This window comes from Pristiophorus japonicus, chromosome 4 (genome assembly GCF_044704955.1).
Source record: "Pristiophorus japonicus isolate sPriJap1 chromosome 4, sPriJap1.hap1, whole genome shotgun sequence".
Classification (NCBI taxonomy): domain Eukaryota; kingdom Metazoa; phylum Chordata; class Chondrichthyes; family Pristiophoridae; genus Pristiophorus; species Pristiophorus japonicus.
This window is the reverse complement of record NC_091980.1, coordinates 150,552,359-150,563,133: the sequence shown is the minus strand read 5'-3', so window position 1 is coordinate 150,563,133 and position 10,775 is coordinate 150,552,359.

Genomic DNA, 10,775 nt, shown 5'->3' with positions numbered 1-10,775 from the left:
GGGATACAAAGTCTGATCGGAGGCACAGTCATTCGGAGGGGATAAAAAGTGTGATTGGAGGTACAGGTGTCGGAGGGGATACGCAGTCTGATTGGAAGTAGTCAGTCGGAGGGGTACACTATCTGATTGGAGGAACATTCAGTCGGGAGGATACACAGTCTGATCGGAGGTACAGTCGTCGGAGGGGGTACACAGTCTGATTGGAGGAACATTCAGTCGGGGGGATACACAGTCTGATCGGAGGTACAGTCAGTCGGAGGGGTACACAGTCTGATCGGACATACAGTCAGTCTGGGGGATACACAGTCTGATCAGAGGTACAGTCAGTCGGAGCGGTACACAGTCTGATTGGAGGAACATTCAATCGGAGGAGTACACAGTCTGATCGGAGGTACAGTCAGTCAGCGGTGTATACAGTCTGATCGGTGGTACAGTCAGTCGGAGTGGTACACAGTCTGACTGGATGTACAGTCAGTCGGAGGGGATAAATGGGCTGATCGGAGGTACAGTCAGTTGGAGGGGTACGCAGTCTGATCAGAGGTACAGTCAGTCAGAGAGGTATGCAGTCTGATTGGAGGTACAGTCAGTCGGAGGGGTACACAGTCTGATCGGAGGTACAGTCAGTTGGAGGGATAAACAGTCTGATCGAAGTCACAGTCAGTCGGAATCAGTGCACAGTCTGATCAGAGGTACAGTTAGTCACAGGGGATACAGTTTGATCAGAAGTACAGTTAGTCGCGGGAGATACACTGTCTGATCAGAGGTACATTCAGTCGGAGGGGTACACAATGTGATCGAATGTACACACTGTCGGAGAGGTATACAGTCTGATCGGAGGTACAGTCTGTAGGAGGAGATAAATCGGCTGATCGGCAGTACAGTCAGTTGGAGGGCATACACAGTCTGATCGGATGGACAGTCAGTCAGAGATGATAAATGAGCTGATTGGAGGTATAGTCCGTCGGAGTGGTCGCAGTTTGATTGGTGGTGCAGTCAGTCAACGGGCTACACAGTCTGATCGGAGGTACAGTCAGTCGGACAGGATACAAAGTCTGATCGGAGGTACAGTCAGTCGGAGGTGATGCACAGACTGATCGGAGGTAGAGTAGTTGGAGGGGTACACTGTCTGATTGGAGGAACATTCAGTCGGGGGAATACACAGTCTGATCGGAGGTACAGCCGTTGGAGGGGATACACAGTCTGATTGGAAGTAGTCAGTCGGAGGGGTACACAGTCTGATTGGAGGTAGTCAGTCGGAGGGGTAAACAGTCTGATTGGAGGAACATTCAGTCGGAGGGGTACACAGTCTGATCGGAGGTACAGTCAGTTGGAGGGATAAACAGTCTGATCGAAGTCATAGTAAGTCGGAATCAGTGCACAGTCTGATCAGAGGTACAGTTAGTCACAGGGGATACACAGTTTGATCAGAAGTACAGTTAGTCGCGGGAGATACAATGTCTGATCAGAGGTACTTTCAGTCGGAGGGGTACACAATGTGATTGAATGTACACACTGTCGGAGAGGTATACAGTCTGATCGGCGGTACAGTCTGTCGGAGGGGATAAATTGGCTGATCGGCAGTACAGTCAGTTGGAGGGCATACACAGTCTGATCGGATGTACAGTCAGTCAGAGGGGATAAATGGGCTGATCGGAGGTACAGTCCGTCGGAGTGGTCGCAGTCTGATCGGTGGTACAGTCAGTCAACGGGCTACACAGTCTGATCGGAGGTACAGTCAGTCGGAGGGATACACAGTCTGATTGGAGGAACATTCAGTCGGAGGGATACACAGTCTGATCGGAGGTACAGTCAGTCGGAGGAGTACACAGTCTGATCGGACATACAGTCAGTCAGCGGAGTATACAGTCTGATCGGTGGTACAGTCAGTCGGTGTGGTACACAGTCTGACCGGATGTACAGTCAGTCGGAGGGGTACACAGTCTGATCGGAGGTACAGTCAGTTGGAGGGATAAACAGTCTGATCGAAGTCATCGTAAGTCGGAATCAGTGCACAGTCTGATCAGAGGTACAGTTAGTCGCAAGGGATACACAGTTTGATCAGAAGTACAGTTAGTCGCGGGAGATACACTGCCTGATCAGAGGTACATTCAGTCAGAGGGGTACACAATGTGATCGAATGTAGACACAGTCGGAGGGTATACAATCTGATCAGAGGTACAGTCCGTCGGAGATGATAAATCGGCTGATTGGCGGTACAGTCAGTTGGAGGTCATACACAGTTTGATCGGATGTACAGTCAGTCGGAGGGGATAAATGGGCTGATCGGAGGTACAGACTGTCGGAGTGGTCGCAGTCTGATCGGAGGTACAGTCAGTCAGAGGGATACACAGTCTGATCGGATGGACAGTCAGTCGGGGTGGATACACAGCTTGATCACAGGTACAGTCAGTCGGAGCAGTACACAATCTGATCGGACGTACAGTCAGTCAGGGGGATACACAGTGGAATCAGAGGTACCGTCAGTCAGAGGGGTACACAGTCTGATTGGAGAAACGTTCAGTCAGGGGGTACACAGTCTGATCGGCGGTACAGTCTGTCGGAGGGGATAAATCGGCTGATCGGCAGTACAGTCAGTTGGAGGGCATACACAGTCTGATCGAATGTACAGTCAGTCAGAGGGGATAAATGGGCTGATCGGAGGTACAGTCCGTCGGAGTGGTCGCAGTCTGATCGGTGGTACAGTCAGTCAACGGGCTACACAGTCTGATCGGAGGTACAGTCAGTGGAATGGATATACAGTCTGATCGGAGGTACAGTCAGTTGGAGAGGATACACAGTGTGATCAGAGGTACAGTCAGTTTGAGGGGAAACACAGTCTGATCGGATATACAGTCTGTCAGAGGGCTACACAGTTTGATTGGAGGAACAGTCAGTCGGAATGGTATATAGTCTGATCGGAGGTACAGGCAGTCAGGGGGGTACAAAGTCTGTTCGGAGGTACAGTCATTTGGTTGAATATACAGTCTGATCGGTGGTACAGTCAATCGGAGGGGACACACAGTCTGATTGGATGTACAGTCATATGGATGGATATACCGTCTGATCAGCGGTACAGTCAGTCGGAGGGGTACACAGTCTGATCGGCGGTACAGTCAATTGGAGGGGATACACAGTCTGATTGGACATACAGTTAGTCAGAGGGGCTACACAGTCTGATCGGAGGTACAGTCAGTCGGAGGGGATAAATGGTCTGATCGGAGGTACAGTCAGTCGGAGGGGATACACAGTCTGATCGGAGGTACAGCCAGTCGGAGGGCTACACAGTCTGATTGGAGGTACTATCAGTCAGAGGGGATACACAATCTGATCGGATGGTCATTCAGTCGGAGGGGTATACAGTCTGATCGGAGGTACAGTCAGTCAGATGGGATACATCATCTGATCAGACATACACTCAGTCAGAGGGGTATACAGTCTTATCGACGTACAGTCAGTCGGCGGGGATAAGTCGGCTGATTAGGCGTACAGTTATTCGGACGGGATACACAGTCTGATCGGAGGTTCATTCAACGGAGGAGTACACAATCTTATCGGACGTACACACAGGCGGAGGGGTATACTGTCTGATCAGAGGTACAGTCCGTCGGAGAGGATAAATCGGTTGATCGGCAGTACAGTCAGTCGGCGGGTGACACAATCTGATCGGATGTACAGTCTGTCCATCGGAATAAGTACACAGTCTGATCGGTGGTACAGTCAGTCGGAGTGGTATGCAGTCTGATCGGAGGTACAGTTAGTTGGAGGAATGCAAAGTCTGATCAGAGGTACAGCCAGTCATGGTGGATACACAACCTGATCATAGGTACAGTCAGTCGGAGGGGAACACAGTCTGAACGGAGATACAGTCAGTCGGAGGGGTACACAGTCTGATCGGAGGCACAGTCATTCGGAGGGGATAAAAAGTGTGATCGGAGGTACAGGTGTCGGAGGGGATACGCAGCCTGATTGAAAGTAGTCAGTCGGAGGGGTACACTGTCTGATTGGAGGGACATTCAGTCGGGGGGATACACAGTCTGATCGGAGGTACAGTCAGTCGGAGGGGTACACAGTCTGATCGGACATACAGTCAGTCGGGGGATACACAGTCTGATCAGAGGTACAGTCAGTCGGAGCGGTACACAGTCTGATTGGAGGAACATTCAATCGGAGGAGTACACAGTCTGATCGGAGGTACAGTCAGTCAGCGGTGTATCCAGTCTGATCGGAGGTAGAGTAGTTGGAGGGGTACACTGTCTGATTGGAGGAACATTCAGTCGGGGGAATACACAGTCTGATCGGAGGAACAGCCGTTGGAGGGGATACACAGTCTGATTGGAAGTCGTCAGTCGGAGGGGTACACAGTCTGATTGGAGGTAGTCAGTCGGAGGGGTACACAGTCTGATTGGAGGAAAATTCAGTCGGAGGGATATACAGTCTGATCGGAGGTACAGTCAGTCGGAGGAGTACACAGTCTGATCGGACATACAGTCAGTCAGCGGAGTATACAGTCTGATCGGTGGTACAGTCAGTCGGTGTGGTACACAGTCTGACCGGATGTACAGTCAGTCGGAGGGTTACACAGTCTGATCGGAGGTACAGTCAGTTGGAGGGATAAACAGTCTGATCGAAGTCATAGTAAGTCGGAATCAGTGCACAGTCTGATCAGAGGTACAGTTAGTCACAGGGGATGCACAGTTTGATCAGAAGTACAGTTAGTCGCGGGAGATACAGTGTCTGATCAGAGGTACTTTCAGTCGGAAGGGTACACAATGTGATTGAATGTACACACTGTCGGAGAGGTATACAGTCTGATCGGCGGTACAGTCTGTCGGAGGGGATAAATCGGCTGATCGGCAGTACAGTCAGTTGGAGGGCATACACAGTCTGATCGGATGTACAGTCAGTCAGAGGGGATAAATGGGCTGATCGGAGGTACAGTCCATCGGAGTGGACGCAGTCTGATCGGTGGTACAGTCAGTCAACGGGCTACACAGTCTGATCGGAGGTACAGTCAGTCAGAGGGATACACAGTCTGATCGGAGGGACAGTCAGTCATGGGTGGATACACAGCGTGATCGTAGGTACAGTCAGTCGGAGGGGTACACAGTCTGATCGGATGTACAGTCAGTCGGGGGGTTCCACAGTCTGATCAGAGGTACCATCAGTCAGAGGGGATACACAGTCTGATCAGAGGTACAGTCAGTCAGAGGGATACACAGTCAGATTGGAGGAACATTCAGTCAGAAGGGTACACAGTCTGATCGGAGGTACAGTGAATCGGAGGGGTACACAGTTTGATCGGTGGTACAGTCAGTCAGAGTGGTACACAGTCTGATGGGATGTACCGTCAGTTGGAGGGGATAAATGGGCTGATTGGAGGCACAGTCAGTCGGAGGGGTACGCAGTCTGATTGGAGGTATAGTCAGTCAGTCGGAATAAGTACACAGCATGATCGGAGGTACAGTCAGTTGGAGGGATAAACAGTCTGATCGGAGATACAGTCAGTCGTAATCAGTGCACAGTCTGAACGGAGATACAGTCAGTTGGAGGGGTACACAGTCTGATCGGAGGTACAGTCATTCGGAGGGGATAAAAAGTGTGATCGGAGGTACAGTTGTCGGAGGGGATACGCAGTCTGATTGGAGGTAGTCAGTCGGAGGGGATACAAAGTCTGATCAGAGGTACAGTCAGTCGGAGGTGATACACAGACTGATCGGAGGTAGACTCAGTCAGAGGCATAAACAATCTGATCAGAGTCACATTCAGTCGGAATCAGTGCACAGTCTGACCAGAGGTACAGTTAGTCACAGGGGATACATAGTTTGATCAGAAGTACAGTTAATCGTGGAGGATACACTGTCTGATCAGAGGTACATTCAGTCAGAGGGGTACACAATGTAATCGAATGTACACACAGTCAGAGGGGTATACAGTCTGATCAGAGGTACAGTCCGTCGGAGGGGATAAATGGGGTGATCGGAGGTACAGTCCGTCGGAGTGGTCGCAGTCTGATCGGAGGTACAGTCAGTCGACAGGCTACATAGTCTGTTCGGTGATACAGGCAGTTGGAGGGAATACACAGTCTGATTCAAGGTACAGTCAGTCGGAGGAGATGCACAGTCTGATCGGAGGTCCAGTCAGTCGGAGGCTACACACAGTCTGATCAGAGGTACAGTCTGTAGGAGTGGATACACAGTCTGATTGGAGGTAAAGTCAGTCGGAGGGGAACCAGAGTCTGATCGGAGGTAAAATCAGTCGGAGGGGATACACAGTCTGATCGGAGGTACAGTCAGTCGGAGGGGAAACAGAGTCTGATCGGAGGTACAGTCACTCGGAGGGGATACAAAGTATGATCGGAGGTACAGTTAGTCGGAAGGGAAACAGAGTCTGTTCGGAGGTACAGTGAGTCGGAGGGGATACACAGTCTAATCGGAGCTACAGTCACTCGGACGGGATACACAGTCTAATCGGAGGTACAGTCAATTGGAGGGGATACACAGTCTGATCGGAGGTACATTCAGTCGGATAGGATAGACAGCCTGATCGGAGATACATTCAGTCAGAGTTGTAAACAGTCTGATCGGAGGTACAGTCACTCGGAGGGGATACAAAGTCTGATTGGAGGTACAGTCAGTCGGAGGGGAATCAGAGCCTGATCGGAGGTACAGTCAGTCGGAGGGGATACACAGTCTGATCGAAGGTACAGTCAGTTGGAAGGGATACACAGTCTGATCAGAGGTGCAGTCAGTCAGGGTGATACACGGTCTGATTGGAGGTACAGTCAGTCGGAGGTGATACACAGTCTGATCAGAGGTAAAATCCGTCTGAGGGGATAAACAGTCTGATTAGAGGTACAGTCAGACGGAGGGGATATACAGTCTGATCGGAGGTATGGTTAGTCGGAAGGAGTACACAGTCTAATCGGAGGTACAGTCAGTCGGATGGGATACATAGTCTGATCGGAAGTAGAGTCAGTCGGAGGGGGAAACAGTCTGATCGGAGATACATTCAGTCGCAGTGGTAAACAGTCTGATCGGAGGTGCAGTCAGTCAGAGGGGATACACAGACTGATCGGAGCTCCAGTCAGTCGGAGGGGATACACAGTCTGATCAGGGGTGCAGTCAGTCGGAGGGGTACACAGACTGATCGGAGGCACATTCAGTCGGAGATATATACAGTCTGATCGGAGGTAGACAGTCGGAGAAGTACACAGCCTGATCGGAGGTACAGTCAGTTGCAATTATAAACAATCTGATCGGAGGCAGAGTCAGTCAGAATCAGAACACAGTCTGATCAGAGGTACAGTTAGTCGCAGGGGATACACAATCTGATTGGAGGCAGATTCAGTCGGGGGGTACACAGTCTGATTGAAGGTACAGACAGTCGGAGGAGTGCACAGTCTGATTGGCGGTACCGTCAGTCGGAAGGGATAAACAGTCTGATCACAGGTATAGTCAGTCGGAGGGAGTACACAGTCTAATCGGAGGTACATTCAGTCGGAGTGGCAAACAGTCTGATTGGAGGTACAGTCAGTTTGAGGGGATACACAGTCTGATCAGAGGTGCAGTCAGTCGGAGGGCATACACAGTCTGATCGGAGTACAGTCACTCAGGGTGATACACAGTCTGATCGGAGGTACAATCAGTCGGAGGGGATACACAGTTTGATCGAAAGTACAGTGAGTCAGGGTGATATACAGTCTGATCGGCGGTACAGTCAGTCGGAGGGGATACACAGTCTGATCGGAGAAATATTCAGTCGGACTGGTAAACAGTCTTATCGGAGGTACAATCAGTCAGAGGGATACACAGTCTGATCGGAGGTACAGTTAGTTGGAATCAGTGCACAGTCTGACCAGAGGTACAGTTAGTCACAGGGGATGCACAGTTTGATCAGAAGTACAGTTAGTCGCGGGAGATACAGTGTCTGATCAGAGGTACTTTCAGTCGGAAGGGTACACAATGTGATTGAATGTACACACTGTCGGAGAGGTATACAGTCTGATCGGCGGTACAGTCTGTCGGAGGGGATAAATCGGCTGATCGGCAGTACAGTCAGTTGGAGGGCATACACAGTCTGATCGGATGTACACACAGTCGGAGGGTATACAATCTGATCAGAGGTACAGTCCGTCGGAGGTGATAAATCGGCTGATTGGCGGTACAGTCAGTTGGAGGTCATACACAGTTTGATCGGATGTACAGTCAGTCGGAGGGGATAAATGGGCTGATCGGAGGTACAGACCGTCGGAGTGGTCGCAGTCTGATCGGAGGTACAGTCAGTCAGAGGGATACACAGTCTGATCGGATGGACAGTCAGTCGGGGTGGATACACAGCTTGATCACAGGTACAGTCAGTCGGAGCAGTACACAGTCTGATCGGACGTACAGTCAGTCAGGGGGATACACAGTGGAATCAGAGGTACCGTCAGTCAGAGGGGTACACAGTCTGATTGGAGAAACGTTCAGTCAGGGGGTACACAGTCTGATCGGAGGTACAGTCAGTTGGAGAGGTACACAGTCTGCATGGTAGTGCAGTCAGTCAGAGTGGTACACAGTCTGATTGGATGTACAATCAGTCGGAGGGGATGAATGGGCTGATCGGAGGCACAGTCAGTCGGAGGGGTACGCAGTCTGATCGGAGGTACAGTCAGTCGGGGGTTGCACAGTCTCATCGGATGTACAGTCGTCGGAGGGGATACAAAGTCTGATTGGAGGTAGTCAGTCGGAGGGGTACACAGTCTGATTGGAGGAACATTCATTCGGGGGGGATACACAGTCTGATTGGAGGTAAAGTCAGTCGGAGGGGTACACAGTCTGATCGGACATACAGTGAGTCGGGGGGATACACAGTCTGATCAGAGGTACAGTCAGTCGGAGGGTTACACAGTTTGATTGTAGGAACATTCAGTCGGAGGAGTACACATTCTGATGGGAGGTACAGTCCGTCGGCGGGGTACACAGTCTGATCGGTGGTACAGTCAGTCGGAGGGGTACACAGTCTGATCGGACATACCATCAGTCGGGGGGATACACAGTCTGATCAGAGGTACAATCAGTCGGAGCAGTACACAGTCTGATTGGAGGAACATTCAGTCGGAGGAGTACACAGTCTCATCGGAGGTACAGTCAGTCAGCGGTGTATACAGTCTGATCGGTGGTACAATCAGTCGGAGTGGTACACAGTCTGACCGGATGTACAGTCAGTCGGAGGGGATAAATGGGCTGATCGGAGGTACAGTCAGTCGGAGGGGTACACAGTCTGATTGGATGTACAGTCAGTTGGAGGGATAAACAGTCTGATTGAAGTCACAGTTAGTCGGAATCAGTGCACAGTCTGATCAGAGATACAGTTAGTCACAGGGGATACACAGTTTGATCAGAAGTACAGTTAGTCACGGGAGATACACTGTCTGATCAGAGGTACATTCAGTCGGAGGGGTACACAATGTGATCGAATGTACACACTGTCGGAGAGGTATACAGTCTGATCGGAGGTACAGTCTGTCGGAGGGGATAAATCGGCTGATCGGCAGTACAGTCAGTTGGAGGGCATACACAGTCTGATCGGATGTACAGTCAGTCAGAGGGGACAAATGGGCTGATCGGAGGTACAGTCCGTCGGAGTGGTCACAGTCTGATCGATGGTACAGTCAGTCAACGGGCTACACATTCTGATCGGAGGTACAGTCCGTCGGCGGGGTACACAGTCTGATCGGTGATACCGTCAGTCGGGGGGATACACAGTCTGATCAGAGGTACAGTCAGTCGGAGCGGTACACAGTCTGATTGGAGGAACATTCAGTCGGAGGAGTACACAGTCTGATCGGAGGTACAGTCAGTCAGCGGTGTATACAGTCTGATCGGTGGTACAATCAGTCGGGGTGGTACACAGTCTGACCGGATGTAGTCAGTCGGAGGGGATAAATGGGCTGATCGGAGGTACAGTCAGTCGGAGTGGTACACAGTCTGATTGGATGTACAGTCAGTTGGAGGGATAAACAGTCTGATTGAAGTCACAGTCAGTCGGAATCAGTGCACAGTCTGATCAGAGGTAGAGTTAGTCACAGGGGATACACAGTTTGATCAGAAGTGCAGTTAGTCGCGGGAGATACACTGTCTGATCAGAGGTACATTCAGTCGAAGGGGTACATAATGTGATCGAATGTACACACTGTCGGAGAGGTATACAGTCTGATCGGAGGTATAGTCTGTCGGAGGGGATAAATCGGCTGATCGGCAGTACAGTCAGTTGGAGGGCATACACAGTCTGATCAGATGTACAGTCAGTCAGAGGGGATAAATGGGCTGATCGGAGGTACAGTCCGTCGGTGTGGTCGCAGTCTGATCAGAGGTATAGTCAGTCAACGGGCTACACAGTCTGATCGGAGGTACAGTCAGTCAGAGGGATACACAGTCTGATCGGAGGGACAGTTAGTCGGGGTGGATACACAGCTTGATCATAGGTACAGTCAGTCGGAGGGATACACATTCTGATCGGACGTACAGTCAGTCAGTGGGATACACAGTCTGATCAGATGTACCGTCAGTCAGAGGGGATATACAGTCTGATCGGAGGTACAGTCAATCGGAGGGGTACACAGTCTGATCGGAGGTACAGTCAGTCGGAGGGGATATCCAATCTGATCGGAGGTTCATTTAACGGAGGGGTACACAATCTTATCGGAGGTACAGTCAGTCGGAGGCGTATACAGTCTGATCAGAGGTACAGTCCGTCAGAGGTGATAAATCGGTTGATCGGCGGTACAGTCAGTC